Source organism: Pristiophorus japonicus, chromosome 1 (assembly GCF_044704955.1).
Source record: "Pristiophorus japonicus isolate sPriJap1 chromosome 1, sPriJap1.hap1, whole genome shotgun sequence".
NCBI classification, from domain to species: Eukaryota; Metazoa; Chordata; class Chondrichthyes; family Pristiophoridae; genus Pristiophorus; species Pristiophorus japonicus.
In genome coordinates, this window is record NC_091977.1 from 303,201,055 (window position 1) to 303,208,617 (window position 7,563).

Consider the following 7,563-nt stretch of genomic DNA (forward strand, 5'->3'; position numbering starts at 1 on the left):
GTCACCTAATCATGACTTCCTAATTTTCCTCATTTTCTCTTCCACTTTTTCCTGCCTTGTTTGTGTGCTGCACAATTGGCCTCAGCAACTTCACTGTGGTATCTTCAAAAAAAGAGCTACAATGACATCTTGTGTTAAAATGTCTAACATGCTTCAAAAAAAATATCAAGTATAGGAAAACTGTCCTTCAGTCATTGAAGAGTTAATACCAAAAACCCATTTTTTTTCCGACATCATTCTGTGCCGCAAGACATAAATACCTTTGAAAAGAAGTGGCTTTAAACTTCTCATATCATGTTGTCACCCTAAACTGTACGGTGTTTACACTTGAGTTAAACAGTAACAAGTTCTTGGAATGGAGGTGACATGAAATGGAAGAGACTTTCTCAGAGCCCATGTACTTGTTGACATTGCCTCGTGTGGCCTTGGGCAGTTTTTCTTCTGGCACGTGCTGCGGGTGACAAAAGGTCCTTGTTTAGTAATGAAATGGACGTTCAGGAGTTTCGTATCTACACGGCCGGATTTCATAAGTCATAATTGGATCCTGTACAGATGCCAGAAGAAGTCAAAGGACCACTGCAGGGAAATCTTGCACTGCATGGTGCCTCTGAAAATAAATATAGCATAAGCATAAATTAATAGTACTCAATCTGCTTCACAGTAAGTGAGATCAGATGGCAACTTATCCTGGCTTAGAGCTTAATACAATAATAGCACTATCACATAAAAAGGGTGAGATGGCTATTATTGATGGTGCTCCATACTTATTTACTTTTAAAAGCAAAAATGAATTCTCAGGCACCCTGTGCAATGTGGATTTGGAGCATCATGTTTAATGTCAAGTATTAGGGATGGGCAATAAATGCAAGATCTGCCAGCGACGCCTACATCCCATGAACGAAAAAAATAAATCCTTGAGGGGCGAAATTGCCCCCTTTTTAGAGGCCCCTTAGCACCTCCAGGAAGACATATTTTGTCCGGGGGTGGGGCGAGGGGATGGGGCGCTACCAACCCCTGGGAAATATCCCCGGCAGTTTGCGGAGGCACTACCGCGAGGGTAGTGCCCTGGACCGCCGAGCAACCGGCGATGACGTCATCACCGTGCGCGCTGACCCCTTAAGCCCCATAGGGAAAGTTGCCCCACAACCCGCGAGGTGGGTCGCGAAGCTGGCCAACATCCGCTCGCAGAGCGGAAGTTAAAGGTGAGGTCGCCAGTGCCCCATGCTACCATCTTAATTGTTTTGCCGATTCTCAGGTTGGCTTGAAGAATTGCTTCCTAGTGTGGTCCAGGCTGCCATCGTGCAATCTGGTACTCCGTTTTTGGTACCAGGCTGCAGGCCCGGTCCCAAGCTACCCTAGTGGCCTAGTGGAGGCCATCAGAGGCCTTGCAGATTGCGCAGTGGCCGTCCCCTTTAAGCAAAGGCGAGGGGCGTTGAAGCGCTACGCGGAACTCCAGTACTTTTTTTTTATTTTTCGTTGCCAATCTTTCCAATTCTTTGTCAAATCACAAACGCCAGAGGTCACCTTGCACACATCAAGGATCACTCTGCGCCAATGCTCTTAGCCAAAAGGCCTAGAGCCACTGCACCGTTCCTGGAAGTACTGCAATACCAGGCTCGTGCCATGGAGGTGGATGGGTCAGGCCCCCCACACACCTCCTATTTCCAAAAAGCATAGGAGAACCACCTTTCTGATCCAGGGAGAACCACTTTGGGGTCATGGTTACTCCCCTGTCAGGTCAGTTACGCATGATCTTAGCCAAAAGGCCGAGAAGCGGAACTTCAGTACTTGCCCCAGCATCGCCCCGGGACCTGCCCCTAAAGGAAGTTGAGCGTATGAGATTGCATTCCAATTCCTTTGAGGGGCAGTAAGCCCAATTCAGCGGTGGCGGCGGGACTTTTACGCCTGACTCAGGAAGTCCCGGCCCCAGCAGGTTACCACCCCTAATCGGGGCACAGGGCAATTTTGCCCCCTTGGTCTTTTCAGCTGATTAAATTTGTTTGTGTTTGAAATAGAAATTTTGGACAGAATAGCAGATGGGTCTTTGAATTTTTATGTACCTAACAGTTTATGTTCAAAATTGTATCTCTCCCAAGACCTCTCCCAATTTCCCCTTATCTCTCCCTTCTTTTTTTGAAGGCAGTGTAACCCAGGCACTGGTTGCTCTCTGGTCGGTTTTAAGAGGGTTACCCTGCTTAATTTCTCTTTCCTGCTGATATAAAAGCAACTCGTGGAGGCATTAGCAGTTGGATTTGACTAGGCCCTCAGCTGGTGTTCACAGAGAAGGGGAACGGTCACTGGGAAGTGAGAGGGAATAGACTCCATGGTCAATGTTACCCCCCCCTCTCTAATCTGGGATGCCGAGACCTATTATAGTGCCCCACAGCTGTCCAAGTTGAGATGGGAAAACTCAGCACAAAGCAGGCGATGAGCCAGGTGGGTCTGTATAGTTCAGCAATGTTCTTATTGCTTATTACGCGTATTTATGTTTAAAAAAGGATTGAACATTAGAAGCCCAACTTCTATTAATAGCAGCAAAAATGGGATTGAACTGGCCACCATCCAAGCTTTCCTGCACTGCCAGTTCAGATAACGGGCTGTGCTGAACTTTCTGACCGGTGTCCGTTCATCCTCAATTGAATAGGCCACAGGCCTAGGAAAAGCTTGCCCAGAAAGCTTGGCCTAAAGCACAGTTGCCCTAGGAACACAAAACCTAGTGTGGCAGCAGCTGTTAAAGGGCAGGTTGTGGTGGCAAGGTAGGTTGACTAAACTAGCAGAGATTTTTCTACTCCCACGTGCCTGGGGAATGCTCAGTTCCTGGGCACAGAGAAGAGGAAAGAGGGAAGGAGAACCATAGCCTCAAGGTGATTGCCACCCGCAACACAGCTCTGGGATTTCCTGAACCTCTCCAGATGGGCAGTACTGGGTCTACACCTGCAGTAAGTGGAGGTCCAGCCTAAGTATTTAAATGAGATAGCAGGAGTGGTGATGGACTTCTGTTTCACATCTCTCACAGATGTTTGTTTGCCCATGCAGGCTTTGGGCTTGCGCAGGGACCTTCGTTGACCAGATGGTCTGTGGGAGGCCAGGGGGAAGCCCAAGGATGGATCATGTAATATAGATTACATTTTCTTTTAGTAACTCCCACCTCTCTTCACCGCCATGCCCCCCCCCCCCCGCCACCCCTTGGAGACTTGCAGCTGCGGTTTTCTGGGGTTTGAACACATCCCCCTTGCAAACTTTGGGGTAAATTATAAATTGCAGCTCAGTATAAAACTGGTGTTGTGGATTGACTGCCTGCTATCCGCCCAGTTTTCAATTGCCAGTTTTTGATGAGTGAGCAGCGGTGTGAGTTACAAACTCATCTGTTGCTCCAGAAATAAGGCCCAGGTCATTATAATTCCCGGGCCTCATTTAATTCCTGACGGCCGATGTCCCACCTGTTCCGGGAAGGACGTCGGTGGGAAGTGGCCCAAATCGGGTGGCCAGAAGGCCGCCCGCTGAGACTAGATAGGTCATTGGATCGGTTGCTGGGACCATCCTGCAGGGTCTCACGATTGGGAAGGGAGGAAGCTGCGAGTCTGCGGCAGGAGAGGCCTAATTTTCCTGTTCCTCCTGGCCCCAGAAAGAAAATGAAAAAATATATTTTTGTGAGCCCAATCTTCTTCTTCACTCTCTTCATCTGGTAGCAGTTGAGTCTCAATGACATCATGGAGACATGCCTATGTAAAAATGGAGCCCACTGACTTTGGGCACGTGTCCTTACTGCCTGCTCAGTTGAATAGATTAAAAATGGGAAATGTCAACTCCTGGCATCTGCAGGATGGGTATGTAATCCTCTCACCTGCCACCCCCTTCTTCCCAACCGCCTGTCACCCCCACCTGCACCCCCATCTACCACCCCCCCCTCACCTGCCCCTCACCAGCACCCCATCTGCCGAACCACCTGTCTCACCCACCTGCCCCCAATTGCCCCCCCAACTGCCCCCCACCTGCCTAACCCCCTGCCCCCCACTTGCCCCCACCTGCCTAACCCCCTTCCCCCCACTTGCCCCCACCTGCCTAACCCCCTGACCCCCACTTGCCCCCACCTGCCTAATCCCCTGTCCCCCCCCCACCTCCTCCTACCTGCCCCCACCTCCTCCCCTGCCTGCCCCCCACCTGTCCCCCATCCATCAGGTGGGTCGGGTTAAATTTGTGCCCCCCCCCTCCAGTCTTTCCTCATACTTCGGTCCTCTGATTCGAAGGATCAGCCGCACACATCTGAGATGTGTCCCATTCATTTTTGTGACCAGAACTGGAGACAACACTCAAGTGTTCAATTTTCACTTATATTGTCTGGTGTTAATGGCCTCAAAATATGGTCGGCAGCCTTACTGCTCTGTTAACATTGACAAAGAGGCTGGCAGCATTTTGATAGGAGCCCATTGTACGCCGTCCACACTCCGACCAGTTCCACAGGTGACAAAACCAAAGAGGCCTAGCCAAGGTAAGTTTGGAATCATTCTTTTAGAACAATCAGAGCCGCTGCTGTCCTAGGACCTCCATGACCATGGCCCCCCAGCTGCACTTACCTAGTTGGCGGTCAGGGCGACCTGATATTGGGAGGCCTCAATCTGGCGAGTTGCATCGGATGTCAGTTTGGCACCTCACGGCTCACCAGCACAATGTTAATGAGGCTGGTGCCTTACAGTGGGAGCTGCCTCTTGGTTGGCGATCGGCCAAAAGCCAAAAGCGACGCCGAGGTGTGTTCTGACCACAACATTTTACTCTTTGAGCATCTGATTCTTCCTGTCCAGTCTCTGCTTGATCCAGCCACAGAGGGGAGGCCAGTAATTGTAAGTTACTATGATGAAAATGAAATCAAATAGCTTACAACCACAGATTTGCTCTGCAACAATTGGGCCAATTGTCCAGAAATGCCCTGCAATTAGATAGGTATGTTTAATAATGAGAAGCACCTTTGTACTGGGCGAACTCTCGACACACTCACATCTACATTAGGTTTGGATTTCGCTTTGAGGTTGGTAACAGGCTTGGGAAATGCAATGTCATCTATCTCTTGGGATATATATTTTGACATTGATGAGATGACAACTGTTCTAACCTTCCTTGGAGCAGTGCCAACAGGGAATACCGAAGAGCTGACAGGCTACTCTGCCAGGCTGCTATAGAGACAAGTGGAGATAAAAGGGGAGGAAAAATGGGGAAGGGGTGGGGGGAAATGGTTTGTTTTCAATATGTCAATTATATACAGAATGATACAGCACAGAAGGAGGCCATTTGGCCCGTCCTGCCTGTGCCGGCTCTTTGAAAGAGCTATCCAGTTAGTCCCGCTCCCCTGCCCTTTCCCCATAGCCCTGCAAATTTTTCCCCTTCAAGTATTTATCTAATTCTCTTTTGAAAGTCTGAAAGTATGAGAGTCCTGCAAATTTTTTCCCCCTTATCTTTCCTCCTCTCGAGAAGGCACTGACTCTCGATGGGGTACAGATTCTCAGACATCAGTACTCATCCGATATATCATCTGAGTAGCTTTTATTCATGTGTCAGCAGGTTGTTTCATTGGTAGGGCGTTGGCAATAATTCAGTTATATTTTGTTTTCAAATTTTCTCTGCTCCTCTCTCCTGAAGGTCTTGACTCCTTGCTTAGGTATGATTTATGCTCTGCTACCATTATTCATATGTAAATTTTTATAATGAGTACCGGTGGGCTCAGTTGACACAACAACAACTTGCATTTATATAGTGCTTTTAATGTAATAAAAGGTCGCAATATGGAAGATCTCACACTGAAGCTTGATCCTGTCTTAACCTGGTGTTCTGCAAGTGCATTTTCCAGCAGTCATCACTGGATAGTGGTCAGACGTGGGAACTCTCCAGCTGGTTCTGCCTCACCCGAGCTCGGGGATGCTGTGGTCAATTGGGTTGCCTCAGCTGAGATCGGCTAACTCCGTACATACCAGGAATTGAATCTGAGACTCGTTGATCTGTGTGGCTTTCTACTCTACCAGGTAGTACCTTCACCAAATGGACTATTGGGAGGGAGGAGTGAGTGGGCGGGCTGGAAGCCAGGGAAGGGGAGGCCCAAGGTTTCCTTGTGGGGCCCTGAGGATCACTCCTGTTCCTCCTGGCCCACAAGGAAACTAAAAACTAAAAGAAAAAGGTCAAAAACTTAAACGTACTGGGGATCTTCAGGCCCTGGCTGTTGTTTCCAGTAGATCAGTAGATATTGGCCTGGTGGAGAAGCCACCACTGTTCCCCTGCTCGGGCCTCAGGTTAAAATAGCCGATAAAATAATTTGAGCCTGATCTGCATATTTCCTTGATGCCTGCGATTTAAAGTTGCATTGGACCACATCAGGGACGGGTACAGAATGGGCCATCTTAATTGCCCACCTGCCAGGTGGTGGCGGGGGGAGGGGGGGTGATGCGGTGTGAGGTTAAAATTACCATCCCCACCCCCACCCCCCAGACACACACACACACACACACGCGTCTGTGAAATACACTCCCAGACCATAAATGTAAATGTGAAACATGAACTGTGCAGCACATACAACTCTGACAAACTTGTAGCACTAGGAGATGTCATCTTGCAGCCTGTGTGTATCTATTTGTGGGATACCCTAAAATGCCTTCCCCCCCACCCCGCACCTACTCCTCTGCTGTGTGCGTGTTGCCAAGCAACATCGCATATTCGGCTTAATTTGACCTGTCTGCATGCCAGGGAATTCTGAATGTAACTGAGGGAATAACTGGTAGTGTGGGTAACTTCCAGCATAACGATGTGGCGGCTGCTGGTCATAGTTCCTGATAAGGCACCACTGTTGGGACACATTCGTAACACATTCCGTTTTGCACAGGGATTACTCGAGGGCTTTGGTGCAAGGTCTCGCCTGCCACATGCAGCCATAACATGTATGGTCAGTTCTCGGGATCGTTACAGATGACGGCCACATTCGATTTGCGGGCGGGGGAGCGAAATTAAAAATTATGATTTTATAACCGTGTCATAAAACTCTCAGAGATAGGTATTTGCAACTGGTTCTAAGGTATCCTGTAATGTTTATTGCAAAAATCTGTAATAATCCAATAAGATTTCAAAACTGATTTGATATTCCGCTAAAGGTTCGATGTTTGCAAGTGGCGGGATCGGGCGCAACGCTGGTTTTACAGCCTGCCCGAGTACACTCTTCATTGAAGTCAGTTCCACCCGGTCCTGTGAGTTTCCTTCCTGGTGCGTTAGGCCACCCCGCCGCTAACAGTGCCCCAGGTTAAAGAAAGACTTGCATTTATATAGCGCCTTTCACAACTCCAGGATGTCCCAAAGCACCTTACAGCCAATGAAGTACTTTTGAAGTGTGGTCACTGTTGTAATGTGGGTAACGCAGCAGCAAATTTACACACAGTAAACTCTCACAAACAGCAATGCGATAATGACCAGATAATCTATTTTTTAAAATGTTGATTGAGGGATAGATATTGGCCAGGATACCGGTAGGTTAACTTTCCTGCTCTTCTTCGAAATAGTGCCATGGGATCTTTTACATCCACCTGAGATAAG

General features: G+C 48.5%; 1 pseudogene; it reads right to left on the reverse strand.

The window, feature by feature from the left end:
• Nucleotides 1-1,577: 1,577 nt before the first annotated feature.
• Nucleotides 1,578-1,778, reverse strand: LOC139279019 (U2 spliceosomal RNA; annotated as a pseudogene).
• Between the last annotated feature and the right edge of the window lie 5,785 nt (nucleotides 1,779-7,563).